The sequence below is a fragment of the Callospermophilus lateralis genome, chromosome 16 (assembly GCF_048772815.1).
Source record: "Callospermophilus lateralis isolate mCalLat2 chromosome 16, mCalLat2.hap1, whole genome shotgun sequence".
NCBI classification, from domain to species: domain Eukaryota; kingdom Metazoa; phylum Chordata; class Mammalia; order Rodentia; family Sciuridae; genus Callospermophilus; species Callospermophilus lateralis.
Genome location: NC_135320.1, coordinates 47,999,056 through 48,022,637, shown reverse-complemented (window position 1 = coordinate 48,022,637; position 23,582 = coordinate 47,999,056).

Sequence of the window (23,582 nt, the reverse complement as noted above, 5' to 3'; positions counted from 1 at the left end):
TTACATGACTCCTTTGAGAGCTCCCAGCATGAAGAAACCCATGAGAAGTAGCTATTATTAACTTCCCTTCCTTGTTCTCACTCCCTCCTCTCTTGTCACTGCTTCCTAGAGTCACCTCCTAAACCTCCTAAACCTAATGCCATCAAGTCCTTGTTCCAGGCTCTGCTTTAAGGGGAATTTAAATCAACAACCAGTGAAAGAGGATAGAATGCTGGAGGAGAGCGGCACAGACACTGAGGATGAAGAGGATGAAGAGCATTGATAATCCAGACCTGGAAGGCACTGGTGAGTGAGGAGTAGGAGGCAGCCCCAGGGGCTGGAGAGCAGTTTGGAAGGCCTTGAGTGGCTGCTGGAAAGGGAAGCAGGAGGAAGATGCTATCCAGATACTTAGGACTTGGAAAGATGAGCATCGTGGAATTTTATGCCAACTAATTTCATGGTTTTTGTAACCCAGAGAGCTTGTCACTCCTACAGGTGGGCGTTTGGATGTATTCAGGATTTATCCTGTCTCTCCTCTCTCCCTTGCCAATAAACCTTTCATAATTTACCTAATGCTTTTGGCATTAATTCCTTTTCACTACATACATGGACATCTTATGCTTTTTTGGGGGGAGGGAGGCAAGAATTGAACCCAGGGGTGCTTAGTCAAATCCCCAGCCTTTTTAATTTTTTATTTTGAGACAGAGTCTCACGAAGTTGATTAGGGCTTGCTAAATTGCTAAGGCTGGCTTTGAACTTGTGATCCTCCTGCCTCAGACTCCCGAGCTGCTAGGATTACAGGTGGGCACCACTGCACTCAGCTCATACTTGGTTTTGAATCTCAGTTCTGCCAGTTACAGCTGCATGACCAGCTCTGAACAGGCTGCTTAAGTTGTTTTTGCTCATCTTCATCTGATAAAATTAATAATAACCAGTAAGTAGGGTTATTGTAGATATTACATGAGTGAATATATGCAGTAAACATTTAACTTTTGATCTTAGTAATAGCTCACAAAATGATAACTTTGAACAACAAAAGTAACAATGTATGTATCAGTACACCTTTAATTGGAAGAGGAAAATAAAGAACCTCAAAGATTTAACTAAGAAACTGCTTCACTATATTCCAGCAGAAAAATCTAAGTTTCTTTTCAGGGTGGTAGGGTACTGAATGTGTGCCAATGAAGCCTTGGAACTACCTAAATACTCTTAAGGAAAGAAGTTGTAAATCTCCGATGAAGAGTATAATGTATTGATTTCTTTGACTTTGGCTCCAAAGCCTAGCCTTCAAGTAACTGCCCTGCTTTCTGTTAGGTAGCAAACAGTAAAACTAGTAAAGTTCTCATGCGTTGAATGCTCTCCCTATGCTCCTCTGATCAAAGCCCCCTGATCAGATGCATTCTGCTGTTAAAAGTGTGATGGCTGTTTCATTCTACTATCCTTCCTACAATTACTGTGTGTATATATGTGAATTCATGAACCAATGTGATTCTGCAACCTGTACATTCAGAAAAATGAGATATTATATCCCACCTGATTCAAATGTATGATATGTCAAGGTCATTGTACTGTCCTGTGTAACTAATTAAAACAAACAAACAAAATGTGTGATTGCTTCCAGGCTGCACCTGTGCATTCTCAGAAGCACCTCCTAGAAAATGGGCTTCTCACTGGTGTTAAATAACCAACAAGGACTGCACCCTGTGACATCTTTAGTAAAGCATCTTTAATTCTGATTTTCTCACTTGCTAAAGCACTCTCTAGATCAGACTGTTATATTCTGAATTAATTTGAATAACTGATCTTAAGCATTTGATTTTGTTAATGGCTATGATGCATACAGTACAGTTAAGATAGAGACCAGAATCAAATCTTTCAATCTTTACCACATACTAATATCACATAATAGAAATTATCCCAATGGAAAAGATCAGGTGAAACAAGCAATTCGGCTCTCTTACAAATTCACTTGTCTTAAAAAGCTGTTATTCTTTTGTCACATAAGTGAAGCATCCTGTAAGTAAGCACACAGGTGCTTGAGGAAGTTGCTGTTGGAAAGGTTCTATTTTCCTGGTTCATATGTAAAGAAATCCTGCAACATTATTCTACTCCCCATATTCACCTATTGATACTCTTTCAAAGAAAAAGTATTCACAGCCTTTGTGTGTGAACTTTTAATAAAAGAACACATTAAAATGAGCATTCAAACTATTGGCATGTTAGTCCAAGGCTTTCATATAATGCTCACAGTTTGTCTCCATTGTGTATATTCAAAACTGTTTGATTTTAAAATTGTACAAGGGCTTTATAAACTCACCTTAAACCACTGGTTGCCTTAGCAATGGTTAGCTATCCTAACATAAAACTATCTGAGTGGAAGTGTGATATTAGTATGTGGTAAAGATTGAAAGATTTGATTCTGGTCTCAATATTTAGATTTTGGCATTAAGAAGAAGAATATAAACTCCAATACAGCAAGCAATTGCAATCTAATAGTGGATTAAAGAAAGCATTCTTTTCCTAAGCAATAGTCAGTTATTAAAACTATGTCATGGGTTGCTGGACCAAAACTCAATCAGGTTTTTGCATAAATTCTAGTTTTGCATTTCCTTTCATGTTTTCAGACGTAATAAATGTTAACTGTGGAGGCAGCAAATGACACATTGCTTCTAAACATGGCTTTTGCACAAGGGTGTTAGAAGCAATAATAAGAGCTTATACTTATTGCATACTTATTTTATTTCACTAAACAACTCTCAAATGAATAATAGTATTTAATTCTTACATATCAGAGAGGCAGTTACATTTTTTTTCTTTTTTAGCATCTCCATTAAAAATAAAAGAAAAACTGATGGGCAAGGAGGTTCAGGAGCATGAAAATATGTAGAACCAATGAGTCCTAGGAGAGGGACTCAGGGCCATCTTACCTACTGTGCTGTCCTGTGTTTTGTCGACACAAAAAATTGTCCTGACTTCTTTCACTGCCAATAAAGCCAATTCAATCAAGGAAAGAGTAGGCAGAACAGAACACTGTGTATAATGCTCACATTATTCTCACATTATGCTCCTGGGCACTGACCTATATTTCATCAAATTTAATATATAATGATGCTAGAGTTTTCTTTATCTTAACCAAAGGTTTTCATACAACCATATCATTCTACCTCATAGCTTTAAGAAGCCATTGATTTTAAGGAATATCCTGACTTCATTGTGTTTAAGTCTAAATCTTTTTTTAATATTTTAAAATCAGTGTAGTACAATAAATATTGATTAGCATTGATAATCAAAATTTATTCAATGGTAGTCTTGGGCCTCTGAGCAATCTGATTTTGATTAGCTGTCAGTAACACATTATCCAAGAAAATAATCATTTAATTCTAACACAGCCTAATCAACTTTTTCAAAGGATCTGTCATGTTCATTGATCTCAGTGTGATTTCCACTCAAGCAGTCACAATTAGAATCAGCTACATCCTTTCTCTTTCCAGAATTAAAAGAAAAATTATGATGTTTGTAGAACTTGGTAATTAATGTCAGGTTTCATACTGTTGGGGTTGGAAATATTTTGGATATTTCAGTACCCATTGAATTGAAAAATCTTGAGTCAGAAGAAATCTTTATATTCTAACTGATCCATCTTTCACCCCAGGTAAGAATTCTCTGTGGTAGATCATTAACTAACCTAAGATGCTGTGGCTGTGATATATGGTAGAGCAAATGAATTTTCTGCTGATTAAAGTAGGTAAAATGTTATGTTTTATCTTGCAAAATAAAAGATTCAAGATATTGGGTACAATATTATGTTGCAAAATCTTTTCCAAATATCTTTATCACTTGCTACATGTCAAAACTGGGTAATGGGCCATGCCTGGGCCATGAGAAGAATTCACTGAGACAAAGAGAAGCAGTTAAGAAAGTTTATTGGTGGAAGATATGTCACAAGGGTGCAATGGGGACACAACAAATACTTAGGCTTGCAGTCTCAGCAGGGATCTAGGTTTACAACATTCTGAGTTCTTTGTGGGCCTTTGGCAGGGGCTTTTTGCCAGGAGTGGTTTATGCTAAATAAAGGGTGATTGACAGATTTCTGTGCCTTGCCCAAAATACTCATTGTGCATATGCCAAATGCTTCTTCCTAGGTTTTAAATCACATATGTGAGATGCAAGTTATATAGGTGAGAAGATTTTCCCTTCTTAGGTTACTTTAGGTCAAACTTGGGAACTGCTGTGCATGCTCCTCCAAATGGTTGGGCAATCTTTTGAAAAACAGGATCTTGCTGTTTACACTTCCTGGAAGTTAGCCCCTCCAATAACAGCAAAAGGGCCAGATGAAAGGGAGGTCTTTAGGTTCCCAGAGCTCTGCTAATAAAGGCTGGGTGGAGCTTGGAACAAGAGTTCCTAATCTATTCTGCCCTACCATAGGTGGTGGCAATATCACTGAGTGCCTTGGGTCTAGACTGCTCAGGTGGCCTCCAAATGACTCCAGATTGCAGCAAATCAAGCTGGTAGATAATCCCTGTCAGTATTTCCATTGCATCCTTCTTTGCTCCACATAGGTGCATCCCCCAACCCCAGGAGCAACCTCTTGAGTGCCCTCCAGATAGTTATTTTAAGTTGCTAATGCTGATCCACTGAGGGGTCAGACTTCACATCCTTGCTGCAAGTTATTCTATTACCCAAGTCAATTTATTTCTTCAATAACAATAAAATACCAAATAACCATCAAGAGTGGGGCTATATCTGATAGGCTTTTCTGTTTCCCAGTGCAGAGTGACTCTCCTGGATGCTATGCATGCATTGCTTTCATTGCTTTTGCCTATTTCTGGCTTCTTGATGATACCTCTCCTCTCTCCCATCTTGAACCGCCATGAATCCCCTCATATTTAGATGCCTCAGTTTCTCTCTTGGGCCAGCAAATCATTGGCTCTGTTTTGTTTGAGTTATAGTGACTTCTTTATTTGTCTAACACACAGCAATTCCCTGCCCCCACAATTACATTAACCATAAACCGCTTCTTGTGGCATGGATTTTCTCCTAATTTCTGCAGAGTGCCCATTACATTTTGGATGTTAAGTCAATGTTCATTGAATCAAAGGGACAGTCGTCTCTACCCAAGCCCCACAGTATTTAGTCAATCAGTGATGGGGCTCCTTCTGCTCGGCAGCCCAGTGTGAAAGATGTTCCAGTTACAAATGCAATAGAAGAAAGTTAACTCCTGTTCTCTAGGGCAGCCTAATTCAGGTGGGATTTCACCTTATTAAACATTTCTGGTAACTCCTGCATGATCTTCTTTACTTATAATAGGAGTGCTTTTTGTTGTTGTTGTTGTGGTGGTGGTGGTGGTACTGGAAATTGAAATCTAGGATCTCATGCATGCTAGGCAAGTGCTCTACCAATGAGCTACATCCCCAGCCCAATCTTTCTGAGCCCGCCTTCCTTTTTGCTACATCTGCCCCTGTCTCATTCGTTCATGGTCACCCACACTGGCCTATACTCATACCTTCATCACTTCATACCTGGACTACTGCAGTAGCCTCTTTGTGTCAGTCTAACCCATCTGAACATCAACACTCTCTGCTCACATCTGGGGGGAACACCAAGATGCATTCCAGTTTGATGCTCTCATGTAGTTGTCATTGCCTATAAGAGAATCGTCGCCTAATGCCAGTTCTTCCTGGTTGCAATCAAGACCTTTCTTGCTCTGGTCTCCACACTTTTTGGTCAACTTCAGATTCTTATCTTCAAACTATTTGTGTAATTTCACTAAATAAACTAGTTGACAGCTGTTTGTCTAAATAGACTATTAACTAGGAATAGACAAGAATTCCTTGGTGTAGTAGCACTATTATCTGTCCTTCAATTACAAAATGAATCCAAAACAGATGTTCTTTTTCTTCCTGGTGACAAATTGCTTAATAGACATGGAAATTTTTAAGGTACTGCGGAGCTGATGGAGCAATGAAAACATACAGCTCCCTCGACACAAAATGGAAGGATTACCTGGGAATCTAACTAAATATCCTTGTAAAGTTTGTTGGTTTTTCTTCCCCCTCTAAAGGGAAAGGCTTAAGGTTTATTGTTCTAAATCATTTTTTGCCTGAAGATAGGGTATTATTTGTCATTCGCAGCAGGGCAGGCACCTGTTTGACATGCAAGGCTGCTTTGGGTCTAGAGAAGCAAATCGATGCATGGCAGATGGTGCTTCTATTAGTATTGACTTAGAGGCTTTAAAACATGAACATAGTGTTTTTCTTCTTTCATTTACACATTTAAATGTTCTTTGTCAAAGTTTAGATCGCCCTAACCCCAACTTGGATACTTCAAAGGATATAGCTCTTCTAAGGATTTGGCTTATATTGTTAAATACCCAGAAAATAATTAGGTTATAGAAAAACAAATAGTATATATTTCTCTTATTTTGGGAAATCTGTTGGAAAGATAGCAACTCTTTCTACATGAAAGAGTTGTATCAGTGCTTAAGCTTTATGATGACCTAGCCTCGGGAAAACAGCAAATGGCTCCTTGAACTCCTTGAACTTTACAGGTGTGTACCACCTACATCTGTGGCAACGGCTTCATGATTTGCTCACTTTCAAATGAGACTATAGTGATATGAATTATGATTATTATGATGAAGAAAATACTTCAGACAGCAGTATTGGCATCAGCACTCAAAACATTTCCATCATAACTATAATGCTCTATTACCAATATCACTCTATAATGAATTACTCATTAATTTCATAAAAAAAGATACCATCTATTAGCACGAACAACTTACATTTAGCATATATGCAAAACCTTCATTTAGGTGTTCTCTGGGATTATAATGTCACAAATGATACTAAAATTAATGTATTGCCATCAGAATGGTCTGATTTATTTGTCTATGCCTACATGACACTGTTTCAGTCATTTTTATAGCTGACTTCTTTAACCCAGCTACATTCTTCAATATTTCTAAGCATCTCTTATAGTCTGAACTAGAACTTCTCTTATTATCACCATCGCCATATTTAAGCATGCCCAACAATCTAGTCACAGCACACCTATAGGTATATCGCTTTCAAAATTAAACAGTATCTCAAGCCATCCTAATGTGTATGTTATATACTCTAAAGACAAGGAAGTGAAGATAGTATTAAAAATATCATGTGCCAGAAAGTGTAGTATGTCAAAAGAGCTGTGAATATGGTGCTTAATTATGTCCTGAAACAAGAGAGTCAACTGTAGTACATACTTCTTCCACATGGAAAAATCCTACATATTCAATGCCCCTATAGAACATGATATAATGGGACCATTTATGCCTACACATACTGGTTACAAACATGTGGTGTTACAGTAATACATAGGCCAATACCTCTGAATCAGCAGTACAAACAAATTCTGACTTTATCCTCATTCACTCTACCTAACCCTCACAATAATCACTTTGATGGCCAGTTGTGCTTGCGTCTAAACATAATGTGGAATACATTCTCTGTTCTATTGATCACTTAGGAAAATGAATTCACCTCATGGTCTACAAATATCTACCGGGTGCTAGAAGTCATGGCTGAAATTCGAACATTGATGTTAATAGAACTTCTTTTATTATCACCATCACCATATGAAAAGGGATGGTATGTTTGTAAATTTTGCATCACTGTGACAAAATACCTGAGGAAAACAACTTAAAGGAGGAAAGGATTGTTTTGGATTAGGGTTTCAGAGATTTCAGTCCATTTTCTGCTAGCTCCTTTGTTTCTGGACCTGTGGTGAGGTACAGCAGTATGGTGGGAGGGCATGATGCAGTAAAAGCCACTCACTTCATGAAAACTGGGAAGCAGAGACAAAGGGAGGAAGGGACCAGACACAAGATATACCCTCCCAGGGCATGTACCCAGTGACCTACTTCCTCCAACTAGGGTCCACATTCTCTATTTCCTATCACCCCACAATAGTCCACTTAATTATGAACCCATCAGTGAATTAATCCATTGGTGATATCAGAGCCCTCATGACCCAATCACTTCCTGAAGTTCCACCTCTGAAATTGCTGCATTGGGGACCAAGCCTTGAACACATGAGAATTTGGGGGACATTACAGATCCAAGTTGTAATAAATGGGCTGAATCATCTTGTGATACATAGACCATAAGTCGATGGTTTAATTCATCCACAATTGGCAATAAACTTTGTATACTCTCCTGTTAAAAAAGTTGAGTGGACTTTATGTCACGGTTTTAAAAACCTTGTGAAGTTATAGAGATCAAATTGGTGATAAAAAACATTTTTTATAACAGTATTCATGTTATTGTATGACATTTATTTCCAAATAAATAACAGCAGGTTATTGTATGACATTTATTTCCAAACCAAGGATTATAGAACCAATGACTATAGAAAAATTCTTTTGCTTATCATTTAAGCATATACTCTAAGGGTTAATGAAGCAGATATCCAAGTTTCTGAAAGAGCACTTAAATGTTTATGATTCCTAATCCTAGTTCTATTTTTTCAATTACAATCTAAGTATAGAATACATTCTCTAAAAGGAAGTGGTATGGTTTGGATATGAGAAGCCCCTCAAAAGCTCCTGTATTAATTCAGGAATGTTTGGAGGTGAATTGATTGGATTAAGCTATGACCTAATCAGTCCATCCTAGTTTGAATGGATTGACTGTATGGTAACTGTAGGCAGGTAGGGCATGACTGGAAGAGGTAGGTTACTGGGGACATGCCTTGGAAGGGTACATCTTACCTGTGGCTCCTCCCTCCTCTCCTCTACCTCTGCTTCCTGACCCTGCCATGAGCTCAACAATTTTTCTCTGCTGGGTCCTTTCCCTATGACATTCTGACTTACTTCTGTTAAGAGAAATGAAGTTGCTTGTTTATGGACTGAGACCTTTGAAACCCTGAGCCCCAAGTCCACTTTTCCTCCTCTAAGTTGTTCTCATTTTGGTCACAGCAATGCAAAAGCTGACTAAAATCGGAAAGAACACCTCTAATTCATTATAAATATCATTTTGAGTAGCTTAATGGTGATGGATAACACATTAGGTGATGGATTCTCAGACTGGCTCTTGATTTTTAAATTTTTAAGAAAAATAAGAAAACCTTGAGTATACATGAAATGATAGCTTTAACATTGCAGTGCAACTTAATATCACTTCAAATTTGACTGTTGTCATAGAAAGTTCTGAAAATGAAACTGAAAAACTGCATTTTTTCCCTTTATGAAGTTATTTTGAGCAAATTCTATAAACAATAAGCAGTTGCAGATTTGGGGGATTTTGTACATTAGGAATGAATGTCAAATGCTCCAAATTTAGTTGAGGGATGTATAGAACACATGTAGATAAGCAATGATCAAAGGAACACATTAGCCAATCTCTCTGATAATTCCACTAGATTGAACTAGACTCAACCTATTTTAATACATGTTTTAGTGACTCCCTAGGTGCATGTAGAATTAGAATCCTATGACTTAAAGGAGGTGAGGTGATAGTGGGGTATCATACCATTCTGATTCCCCAATGTGAAACAGTAGGCAACTTGAACTCCTGTTTTAATTGATGATATCATGTCTCAGCACAACAATGGATTTCATGGAATTATGACACCTGTGAATCTGCGAAACCTATTGAAATATCAACAGTCCAGGTAACTGTGACGATGGCACTAGTGCCTAATACTCCTCTCATTTACAGTCTTGGCAATTAGAAATTGATTGCTTACTTTAAGAATCTTACTAATATGATATATTAAGTTAGAGAAAATAGCAAGATTTTGAGTTAACTGGTTGCATAACTTTGGAACATACCATGAAGCTCACAATAGGAGGGAAAGCATACTTTTCTAGGACAACTAAAGAAAAAAGGAATCATCAAAAGTACAAATAATATACTGGCTATTAAAACACCTAATATTAAAATGAGAACAGTCAGTAAAACCTTAAACCAGCCAGATAAAGTAAAAGAACACCTTAGTCAGAAAACTGTTGAATTACAAGAACTTTGCAGACACTGAAAAAAGTAACAAGCACAGAATTTTCTAAAGATTATGGATATTCTAAAATGTGATATTAACTGAGCATGCAATAAGTGCTTACAACCCATGGAGTGTTATAAAATCTTTTACTTTTAAAGATTTGTTGAAATAGTCTATGTGAATGGTCAAGAAACACATTTTCTTTGGTCTTTTACTGACTATATATGATATTATATAAAAACCTAATGTTATGCTTATTTGCTTAGTTATAGGGTTTTTTTTTTGTTAAATTGGTATTAGGGAAAATATGTAAGAAAATATAATTTAGATGGTAAGTGATTTGAAATCATATCTTTGAGATTATTCCAAAACCTGATAGTGTGATGTCTTTTATCAGATTCCCTATGGAGAACTTGAAGTGAATTCATCCTCCTGTGGGGAATACATCAGACTCCCCAAATAATTGATAACTGAGAAACTGATTTCAACTACTGGGCTTCAAAATATATATACTTAAGAGTTTGACAGGCACTTTAAGAGCTCATATGGCAACAGGGCCACACCCTGTTATCCTTAGGGCTAATCTCCAAAGTCTGCACCTTCTAACATTGAGGAACCTAGTATGTCACCGTGGATCTCTGCTGCAGCAGCCACACCAGCTTCTCCCAAGAACCACTCATATACAGGTATACATCAAACTTCAACTTGACTTTATTTCCACAGAGGCCTACTTCTATCCTATTTGAGCAATTAAACTTCAGTAATTTTGGAACTCACATATTATGTACCCCATCTTATATTCCCCATAAGATTTATCCATGTTACTCTCTCCCTCTTCAAGAACTGTGAATCTAAGACAAAATTCTGTTTGCATGACAATAAGTCATGTGATTAATGAAATCATACCTTGATTATCTCCTTATTTCTACCATGGGACTCCAGTCTGGGGTTGTTAGTAACCTAGGTATCTGAAGATAGCATGTCTCAAAATGAATCCTACTTCCAGAGATAAAGTAAGCTTCCCTCCACAGCAGCCCCCATCCCCTGCCTTGGGTGAATTGACCTACTGACTTGCTTCTAAGGACAGAATCAGGCAAAAGTGAGAATAGGTGTTTATGACAGTTTGATATGTACATCTAGCCTCTGGCTCACTGGCTTTGAGAAAGACAGCCTCCATAATGGAAGCTGCCTTCTACAACCCCAAAAAAGACCATATCCCACCAGGAGCCAAGCAAGTGAGTACAAGTGGGTCCTTCCCAATGGTGCTTGGGTGAACACACGTAAGTCAGTGCCCTTCATGCAGCATATGATGGGTTTGGAACTAAGGCTCCTAACTTGCAAAAAATGTGACATAATAAATGTTTCAAGTCACTAATTTGTGAAGTAGACAGATACAGACTGACCCAGCCCAGTTTTAGCCTTTCTTAATTACAGATGTCAACACAGCCTTCCACTTTAGGAAAGAGTTCACCAGCACCATTACAAAGGGAAAGAATCTACCTAGATTATGCAAAATAGAGCATATGTTAGGAGAAGATTTGAGATAGAGCTATGGCTAATCAGTATATTCCAAGTGGATAAAAGAATAAAGTGGAAAAGATAAAACTAGCAATGCCATATCTGGCAGTGGTAGAAAGGAGAGCCTCAGATCAAGCCTGATGCTGAAAATAATTACAAAATAAATTAACAAATATGTCTATATATTTAAATCTGTAATGATATCAGAGCACTCCTATGGCAAGGTGAAATGAAGGGCCGAAATCCAGATCCAGAAGGAAACAGATGCTTTGAGAAATGAGCTGGTGCGATTTTTCACCCTGGACTAGAACTCACAAGCCACCTAGAACCTAGAACTGACAAGCCACCTCAAGAGAAGGTATCCAGACATATCCAGACAAAAACTTGGCTCAGGGACTGGGACCCCTACGGGCCTAGAAAATGGAAAGAGATGGGCCCTCACCCAGAAGGAAACACAGACTATAATCCCAGGGTTAAGGGGATAATCCACAACCCAGGGTGATGAGAAAATCTCTCTCTTCTGAATAAGGCTATCATTCAGAGCTCAAATTTCCTCTTCATCTTTTTATATAAGACTCCAACAGGCAGTAAAAACTATCCAAGCAGAGAGGGCAACTCCTAACCAAAAACCACGCCCAGAAAATCAGATCCACGAGGCTCAAGGCAATTAAATCACCAGAAGCAAACTTTAAAATAACTATGATTAATATGATCAAGGGAGAATGAGAATTTCAGCAAAAAAAAAAAAATAAATGCAATCAAAAGATGTTCTAAGACTAAAAATGTAATAACTGTACACAAGACCCAGATAAAGAAAATATGCAGTTTAAAGCAGAGAAAATAGTTTAAAGCAGAGAAAATAAAGTAAAAAAAAAACTCTATAAGCAAACAGAATGATATGAAATTACCTAGCAAATGTGAAATTTGAATCTGAGGAGGAAGAGAGACCAGGAAAGAAGCAATATTTAAGAATAAAATGGTAGAAAATCAATAAAATAACTTCTGTTCATTAAATGGTACCATTAAAAATTGAGAAAGCAATCAAGATGGAGAAAAACATACTTGAAACACATCAGTCTGACCTAGAATTATATCCAGAATAGAGAAAGAAGCCCTATTCGTCAGAATAATGAGACAAAAAAATCCATTTTTAAAAATTTATTTGTTTTTATGATACTGGGGATTGAACCAAGGGCAATCTACTACTGACATTTTGAGACATGGTCTTGCTAAATTGCCCAGGTTGACCTCAGACTTGTTATTCTCCTACCTCATCCAGTAGAATGGATGGTCCCCTCCTGGCATCTCCATCCTCAGTAAGTTCTCCAATCCTAATTACCTTTGAAGGGCCCACCAAACAGCATCAGTAGAGGATCAGGTTTCAACTTATGAACAGACATCTAAGCAAAATACCATGCAGCTATGGAGAAATTATTTAGATTCTGATGCAAACAAACTTTATATTTTGAGACAACTAGAGAAATATGAACACTGATTATATGAAAATAATAATAGATCATTGTTAATTGACTTGAGTATTATAAAGGAATCATCCTTGAGAGATATATACTAGAATACTTAATTACTTAATACTTAATACTTAATACTTAATACTTATTTAACGATATGATCACCCTGGCCATGCATAGGTAACTATCCAGGATGGTGATAGAGATGAGGGTACCCAGCATGATTTCCCCACACTTGTGTAGGTCTGAAATGTTCAATAGAAACTTTAAATATTATCTGTTTTTATATTCATTGAAATGAGAAATCCTAGGACAAATTGTTGAATAAAATGGTAAGGAACAGACTATGTAGGTTCATTTAGGTAAGATTAACATATCTGGGGCATTATCCCCCCAAATAATTACCAAAATATTAATAGTAGAGTTTCTTTGGATTATGATTTCAGATGACTGTGATTTTTCTCTTTGATCCTTTCCTATACCATTTGATTTTTAAATAATCCCCCTATTTTATAATTGGTTAAAGCAATGAGGTTAAACAAAGGATACAGAATCCCAAGTATTCAACTCCAGAGCTGCAAAAGCCAGCTTATTGTTAAACAATCCCAAAGAAAGAACTGCAAGGACTCAATGGAGCATGTTTGGACAACTTATTACTCACATGCTCCTTGGTGGCAGCAGATTGGGATAATATGGAGGACTGTGCCATCTATAAGCAGGGAGAATACAGGAGATGTTTTGTGCCTACTGTACATATGGAATTCTTCAGATATTTATGAATACATTCCTTTACAATCAAGGTCACTAAATTTTGATCCAACCTAAAAGGATTAGAGACAAAGCTGGGAGGCTGTGTCAGGAGGATTGCAAGTTCAAGACTAGCTTCAGCAATTTAGCAATATCCTGTCTGGTGATGTGGTTCAGTGGTAGAGCACCTCTGGGTTCTATCCCGAGTGTAAATAAAAAAATAATCGTAGGAGGCAAGGGAAGTACAAGAGAGGTGGCCAATTTCCCTTCTCCTTATCCTCATTATCACGTTCTTTGAAGTCCTTATCTCACTGCCAGGAACAAGGCTTCCTAGGCACTGACCGGTGTTTGCCCTGACATTCAAGGTAACAAGATCTAAGGGTGATGCATGACAAAGAGAGAGGCTGAAGCCATGGACCTCATTAAGGACCTGATCATCATCGACAAAAAAGAAACCAAGCTGGCAGCAACAGTTGATGGCAGAAAGTGCCCATGTCCATAGATAGTGGACAGAGTGCAACAAAAGATCAGAGAGTCAGTCCAGGCAGACTCACTGGGAAGAAATGTCCAGGGACTAACTGGGAATGCAGATCTTCCCCCACAATGCTTAAATGACAAAGGAAAGGAAGCAAAGAGTAGGCTCCACTAAGGGTGGTGACAAGAAATCCTTGTCTTCACAGAAAAGTCTAAAGGTCATTAAGTGAGGGGCAGTTGAAGGGATAGAAGATAAATCAACTTATGATCAGATTCTAACAGGCTCATAATTAAAAGAAAGGAGGAGAAACAGGAATGACTCACTAGGTAGGTGAGGGATGTGTTTGCAGACGGAGCCAGTACAACCAGGAGACATACAAAAGTTTTAGAAATTCAAATAAAATAGAACAGGCGAGACCATGAGAATCAATGATGGTACAATGGGTCCATCAACAATTAACAGGTGACTGGGGAAGATGGCAGGGTAGAGGGAGGCTGCATTCTGTGTTGCTCCATGATCTGGGATTCTACTAGTGGGAATACTGTTTCTCTGTGAGTTATTAGAGGACCCCGACAGCTGCTCCCACACAGGAATCTTGGCCTCTCTGCCCATGCAGGTCTCCAAACCTCAGCATCAGCACAGGACTTCTGGCCACCTTGCCCAAGCAGGCCCCCGAACATCAGCACCCAGGTGGGACACCTGCTGCCCATTCGTGCAGGAATCCCAGCTGTTGTCCACATGAAGGACCTCCAGCCGTCACTCCCATGTGGACTCTCATCTACCAACATGGGGCTCCCCCAATTGCCCCCATCTTGGGACACTGCAGTCAATGCCATTGTCCCCTACATGTGTTAGCCTATACCTGGGGATATAGGACAGGGTCTGGAGACAGCCACCAGTCACAACACTGCATACGACAGAGCTCCATCTCTGAACATGCTACCTAATACCCGGCCCATCCTGACCCAACACCCCATCTCTGAAAGCAGCCTTTGTCGCCAATTTTGGGGCAACTCACAGCTTGGGACACCTACTGAGGCCTGGAAGCAATATCAAGGATAGTATTAAAACACTGCAGGGACACTATAATCCCAAAAAGAAAAACTGTAATACCTCAGATCCACAGTGCTAGAAGAGAAGATACATGAACAACATGAAAAAAGAAGGGAAGAAAGTGCCCCAAACAAACCAAGATACTACATTATTAGATTCCATGGCTAGCACAGCAGAAGAAATGACAGAGACAAAGTTCAGGATGTACATAATTAAAATGTTCTGTGAATTAAAGGTTGATATAAGAGAGCAAATACAGACAGTAAAAGATCATTTCTATAAAGAACTAAATAAGCAAATACAGGAAGCAAAATTACTTCAATAAGGAGATAGAGGTTGTGGGGAAAAATACCAGAAGTCCTTGAAATGAAGGAAATAATAAACCAAATTAAAAACTCAATAGAAGGCATCACCAACAAATTAGATCACTTGGAAAACAGAACTTCAGATAATAAAGACAAAATATCTAATCTTGAAAATAAAGTTGACCACACAGTGAGAATGGTATTAAACCATGAACAGAACATTCAAGAATTAAGAAATAACATAAAAAGACCAAATTTAAGAATTCCTGGGATAGAGGAAGGCATAGAGTTACCAACAAAAGGAATGAATAATCTATTCAATGAAATAATATTAGAAATTTTCCAAACATGAAGAATGAATTCGAAAATCAAATACAAGAGTCTTGCAGGACACCAGATGTACAAAATCACAACACTTCTACACTAAAGCTCATTGTAATGAAAAAGCCTAGCATACAGAACAAGGAGAGAATTTTAAAAGCCATAAGAGAAAGGAATGAGATTACATATAGGGGGAAACCAATAAGGATCTCTGCAGATTTTTTCTAACCCAGACCTTCAAAGCCAGGAGATCATGAAACAACATATACCAAACTCTGAAAGAAAATGTATGCTGGCCAAGAGTCTTATATCCAGCAAAATTAAGCTTTAGATTTGATGACAAAATAAAAACCTTCCATGATAAACAAAAATTAAAAGAATTTACAACTAATTTGCAGTCGCACCAACAATGTATGAGCCTACCTTTTCCCCCACATTCACACCAACATTTATTATTGTTTGTATTCTTGATAATTGCCATTGTGACTGGAGTGAGATGAAATCTCAATGTAGTTTTGATTTGCATTTCCCTAATTGCTAGTGATTCTATGATTCTTAAGGGTTCCTCCAGGTGCTTAGCTCCTGTCATCAGCAACCCACCTCTTCCACAGATTCAACTCTAAAGGAGCATTTTTATCTAATGCCTTAAATGATGCTGGACCCTAATGCCAATCACTGAATTGTTTCCCATGCTATCCCTCCCTGGCTCCAGAAGGGCACCCTTCTGATACCACCTGCATTTTGTTCACACAGAAATTCGAGATTGTGTTTCTTGTGTGGAATGAGTATCTCTATCTCTCCCCAGAGTTAGGGCCTTTCCAGAAAGGTGCTCACAGAACATACAGAATCAGTTGTAAGACAAAACCCCAATGACATTCCCTCAGTTATCTCTTTCCTGCTTTTATACCAAATATCAAATGTTACTTTATTCTACAACAGGCACAAATGTAAAACTTCCTCAAAAAAAAAAAAAACCCATAAAACAGCTCCAAACAACTTTAAATGTTTGCCTATGTCCCATTTCCTGGCATTTTGGGGACAGATGTGCACTGGATTTGTGTACTACAAGTTGTGCAGGACTGTGTTCCCCTAAGTTGCTGAACAGTAGAGGGACAGGGTGGGACTTGTGGAGCAGTGACCAGGGAAACAAAAAGGCAAATGGGATTTTATTTATCAGGAGGTCATTCCCTATTAGACTATGATTTCACATCTTTGTAAAGACTGAGAGGCTAATCCAGAACTCCAGGGGCTACACTGTAAGGCTTTATCACTTAAGCAAAGTAAACGCTGTATTTATTTAATTGCCTTGAATCTGCAGACCATAAAATGGAGGCCCATGTTTCAGGGGCTCCTACCCAAACCCATTCAGGCAAGGCTGACCAAATGAGGGAAACTCATGTCCAAGCAATTCCTGCTGCCCGCCATCCACTAGATTATTCTAAATTGTTGTACCCAGGGCAATCAAACCTATGGGGGAAGACCCATGAGCTAGTTGCACAGTCCTGTCTGCAGACAGGGCCAGAGGCAGCCAGCAGGAGATAAGTGATGGTCTGGTGTTTCCTCCACCCAGTCCTGCAGTCCTTGATGTTGCTTTACTCCTGAGGTTTGAGCCCTCCCAACAGGCACCCAGTGAGTGGAGGTCTTTCCCAGGGTTCTGATCTAATTGACCTCTAATGAACACAAAAGAGCCTTGGAGAGGTCCCGGCCTGTAATGTGCTCCTACATCTTGAGATCCTTAGGTTTCCCTCTTTGGAATCTAGAAACATCTGATGCATTGTTTTCTTAATCTTCACTGTCCTGTGAAGAAGATGAGCTTGTTACCCTCATTTTATAAATGAGGGAACTGAGGATCAGGAGAGGTATCTGCCTATTGTCACGGTGCTAGTAAGTGACAGAGCCAAGACTCAGACCTCAGTCATGCAGACCCACTTAGAATCCTCTGCCAGTGCTCCTCTAAAACTCTCCTTGAAATGCCTCTGGAACCCAGTCGTCAGAAATCAATGCAAGGTGATACTTGGCTCCTGGGTAGTATCCAGCTGGCCCAGGTTGCTCATCCTGACCATTGCAGAGCTACACTGTGATATTGGTAGATCAGGTTTTGCCCCACTCTAAGCTATTCCATGATGAATGGAGTGATAGCTTTCAGGCTGTGCCTAACCCTGACTTATGATATTTTATAAAGCAACAGTTTGCCATAAGCTACTCCATTTTGTACATAGTGCTACTATAGAATGACTCTACACCTTGTTTATACGACAATCAGCATCTTCCTAGCACAACCATAGGCCCACACTGATAAGTTATTTATTATGCTGATAAAAATGACCAATTGTGAACTTCTTGAATTAAATCAGAATCACAAGTATGAGTGGACACATCAAACCTATATCAGAAAAACCGAGTCCATGAACTTATCAAAAACATTAGATCATCAAATGAAGTAACTCCCTCCCTTGAGACCCATGAAAGGAGGAACACTCCAAGACAGGACACCATGACACACTGACCCCATCAATTCATTTGTCACGAGCTTTGCCCAAGAATATCACCACAACAATGAACTTTCAATTTTCTGTCCTGGGCTTCGACTTGGCAAGTTTTCTCTTGCTCATGGTGACGATGCATATGCCCACTCTAGGCTGACACCTGAAGCTGATGTTTGAAGCTGAGACTAGGAAACTACTGTCCATCTGGGCCGTTACTTAGGTTAAGTTTCACCCTCTGACAGCTCTGTACCCTGAAAAATTTCTTGGGTTTATTCATAATCTTATCATCACTTACCTACAGTGACTCTTATATTTGAATCTGTCCTCTACCTTTACTCTCTGTTCAGACTCCTGAAACCCTGTGACCACCATAACCTTTCAGAGCCTTTCTGTAACATGTATATCTATCATTGTGTAAAGTATGTTGTGTGCCTTGAATGTTATTGATATTAGTAATTAATATTGGAATAAAAGAGAATGTGATTGCCTGTTTTATGTCAATCAAGTATTCAATGAATAAATATTATGACCCCCAAATACTCAATAAATTGCAACTGCCAAAAGTGGTATAGCTTGTAAATTTATTGTGATTCAATAAATTTTGACATTGTGGAAAGACACAGGCATGTTTAGTCTATGTCAATGGTATACTTCACTCAAGACACCAAGAAATCACCCTCTAGATTAGAGAATCTTTATTCCTCTTCAGTCCTCCAACAAAAATACAGTCTTGCAACTCTTAGGGGAGCCATTTTCTTTTGTTAAAGAAAGAAGAAGTTAAATCCACATGAAGAAATTATCCCCAGGAGACTGCACTCCCAGTCTGGAGGTACACTGCTAACAACATTGAAAGCTACAAACCAAGTTGCAAAGATCTCTGGAATTAAAAATCTAAGGAGTTTTTAATTTTGTGATTTCCCTTCTAACCCAACTGCATGTGTGTTCAGAGGGTAAGGGGAAAAACATCCAGGGAATCACAAAACAAGGTTTTGAAACTACTCCACAGCCATCTCAACTATTATACTACCTACTTGGGCAATATGAAGACAAACAATAGTCTTCTACAATGCACATTTTTTTCTAACAAGATATATAATTTTTTTTCCTAACAAGATATATAAATTTAAATATATAAATTTAAAATGACATTTCAAAAGAAGTTCTAAAAATCATAACCTTCAAGAATAACTGGATTAGGGCTGGGGTTGTGGCTCAGTGGTAGAGCACTTGGCCTCACATGTGTGAGACACTGGGTTCAATTCTCAGCACTGCATATAAATAAATGAATAAAATAAGAGTTAATCAACACCTATTTTTTTTAAAAAAGAATAACTGGATTAATCTAAAAATTTATCAGGCCAAAGATAAGTAGGACTTTATAATAGATCCCCAAACTCAGCCACAAAGACAAATTTAAAGCTCTCACCAGGAATCTCTCCTTCTTCAACATTTTCCTGCAAAATATGATTGAGGTTCTTTCAATAAAGGTGTCACAGATATTTTAATTCAAACCCCGGCTTTTCTGAGAGGCAAAAGAAATAGCACCACCTAAAAATAAGACCTATGCAAAGTATTATAAGTTATTAATATTTTTAAGCAGAGGAAGTACTCTATTATGCAAAGCTGAAAGGAATTGACGGGCTGGCTATACCTGATGCTGTGTGATTATCATTTACCTGACATGTTTCAAGAGTGCACAAACTATTATTTTGAACTTGGCCTCAAATAATCTTGATGCTTTCACTAAATGAATATGAGCAAATATATACTAACCAAATGATGAAAAGCATTAAAACTATCTAAAATTATCTTTATTTAATGTTAAAATTCAAGGTATGTTCTCTGTAGGTTTCTATTAAAATGATCTTATATTTCCAACTCTTGATGAATGGCACAAAGGCAAACATTTTGCCTATGGTAGACAAATGTTTAATATCCTTAATTTATAAAGAATAGATGTAAATTGACAGCAATAGCTGTTTAGCTGCAAAGAAAAATCAGCACAGGATATGTTTTTAAAAACTCACAAAGAAATATGACATTTTAAAGGGAAAATGTTTATTTGTACATAAAATTATGCCAACTGAAATTTTTAAAATTTTAGCTCTCGAACTGAGTAAGTTTCCTGTTTTATTTATTTATTTTTAAAGCATTATTATTTTGAAAATTGAAAACTAAAGTAAGCACTCTCCTCTGATCTTATGGAAATGAGTATAACATGCCATAATCTTTTAGGTAAGTAAACTTACAATATGTCTTCAAGACATAGTGCCTGTACATGCTGTATGTATGTATATGTGCGTGCGCGCGCGCGCGCACACACACACACACACACACACACATCCATGATTGCACCTCTAGGAATTTATCCTCAGAATCATTGTGACCTTGTAAAAATTTGAGAAAATCTAACTGGAAAGCAGTGAAATTTCCAACATCAGGAAGTTGAAGAGTTGGAAGATAAATTTGTACAATAATACAAATCTCAGCAGGCTCTTAAATGAAAGGGGATGAAATAGGTGTGGAGCATTAGGGAATTGGGGCAAGGTGCTTGTGGATCCAGACAGTACAGTCAGAAAGAGAGCCAGCATGGATCTCGGGAATTTTAATGAAGTAGAGCAGCTCCTTTTCTTAGAGCCCTGATGACGTGATATCAATTAAGGGAGACCAGACTGTACAGTGCAAGCACCTGTGGTTAAAAAAAAAAAAAAATGCTGTATCTTAGAACTACAGGGTATGCACAATGCTTTTATTCCTTCAAACCAGAATTCTCGTTGAAACTTAATGGTGTAAAAATAGGATCTTGATGTCCTAAGTTCAAACACTAGATTTGAATAGGAAGAAGTAGATACAATTTTTCATTCTAGAGTCTCAAAATTATCTGTAGCACATCTGAATAGAGTCTGTGAACGGTGCAACAACCTAAATGCCACAATCAGCATATAAACCCTGAAATAGAGTCAGGATTCTGTGGGAATCTCAGCCAGTTGGGAAATATTTACCAAAGGCTGACTCTTTCCAGGCCTTATGCTATGTACAAAGATACAGAATCAGTACTAGTATATGGCCAACCCTAAAAACTATAATCATTTGAGTTAGAAGGGGAGAGATAGCCTCTAATCCAACCTCTAATTCAGCCAGTGCTGATACCCCCACTCCATCTACGACTCTCCCCATGTGCAACCTAGGCCATACTGCCAGCTATTCTCTCTGAGCAAAACTTGAGAAATCTAGTCGCTTATTAAAGAAAAGAAAAGAAAAGAAAACCCTTAAAACTATATTGCAAATCAAGCTAAGTAACAATTCCAAATGTGACTTTTCTGATTTTCTACAAGGAAAAAATAACTTTTTAACTGCCAGGACAGAAGGGTTTTTAAAACAGGTGATTATGTATCATGAAAACAGCACCTAATGGTTCTATTTCAAATCAAGTGAGGCATGACCTCCCAAGGTAAGATTTCTAATTATTTTACAATGAACTCAAAAGTCATTTTTTTCAAATATCATAATTAAAGAACTAACAAAGAACTGAATGTGTGGGAAAAATTATGCACTTTTTATCATCAGAATTTTATGCCAGGTATTCACATAACACCTCTTTTAAAGCAGTATATTTTGGGGACAATATTTTTAATTAAGCTCTAATTTTCTGGCTTTTAATATCATCTAGGTTTCTCTAGATCCATTCCATATAGGAAAAGCTAGTTCTAAAACATAAAAATTCTACTGTAAAACAAGCCTGCTGTCCTGAGTGGGCTAACTTAACTACCCTCTTCATCTCAAATGTAAGTTGCTCTTTCTGAGGACAGGCAGGAGGCTGCTCTGAGTCACTGCACGGCCGTCTGTTCCCAGAGCTCCTTCTTCAAAGAAGATAGGAAGTCACAGGTTATCTCTACACTTCTCTACATTTCTTCAACCTGAATTTCATCAGGTTTATGAAACGGTATTCCGTGCATGTATTTTAGATAAGCTCATTAGTCTCGGTACTAAACGAGGCTTCATAATAGCATCACTCAAAAGCTTAGATGATGGGATGCATTCTCTTTAGTCTTCAGCTCAAAAAAATACAATTGAGGTATTTTTCCACAAATTCACAGCAGCAACTTATGGGACCATATTTTTTTTAATTGTAGATGAATACATATCTCTATTTATTTATTTATTTGTTTGTTTATCTTTATGCGGTACTGAGGTTCAAACCCATGGCCTCACACATGCAAAGCAAGCACTCTTCCACTGAGCCACAACTCCAGCCCCTAGGACTACATTTTCTTCTAGGATTGACTGACCAAAGCATATGAGTCCCACATAGTCCAAGATCATAATTAGATTCAGTGTACTCCCCATCCACCACCACCAAATAGGACATAGAACTGGGAGAGATGGAGCAGGACACAAGGAATACTCTCCTATACTTGTCCATTTTATCTTGATAAAGAATACCATGGATTGGGTACTTCATAAATAATTTATTGGGTAATTTATAAATAATAGAAGTTTATTTGGCTCCCATTTCTGGAGACTGAGATGTCTAAAATGGAGGGGCAGCATATGGGAGGACTTCTTGCTGCGTCATAACATGGCAGAATCTATTATATGGTAAGAGGAAAAGGCTGCCAAACTTGCTTTTGTAAGTAACCCTCTAATCATAACTAATCCATTCCTGAGATGGTTACCAAACCAGATTCATTTTGCATGCCATGTGAATTACTGAAGCAATAACTTTTGCAAAATAAGGAGTTTATATATCACGTGCCAATTGTGTGGAGATGGGAGACAAGCCTCAAATCTGCTTCCCAGGGAATATGAGTTGGTGGTACATATGGCTCAAAGGAGCTGGGTAGTATCTGAGACACGGGGAAAGGTGATTAGAGGTAGGGAAAAGTGAAGGCATCAGTGGTCTAGACGTGCCCAATCAGATGCCATGGCTCTTCATAATGCACCTTCAGAAAATGGCAAGGTTAGGATGATCTTTAGTGGAGTCTTTTCACCTTCTGAAGGTATCAAAAGGTCACCCAGTGAACACTCACACAGGCCCAAGGGAAGGGGCCAATAGCTTCAACCAGTTTGAGCTAGACATATCTACCTTCAAAGTCCTAAAAAAACAAAACAAAACAAAACAAAAAACCCTTAAACCATCATTACCAAGGTGACTACATATCACAGCTATTATCTAGTAGCAAAGTTAGTAAGGATCATTATTTTATTGTTTAGCCAAGTGATTTCCAAAATAAGTGATAAAAGCAAGTAA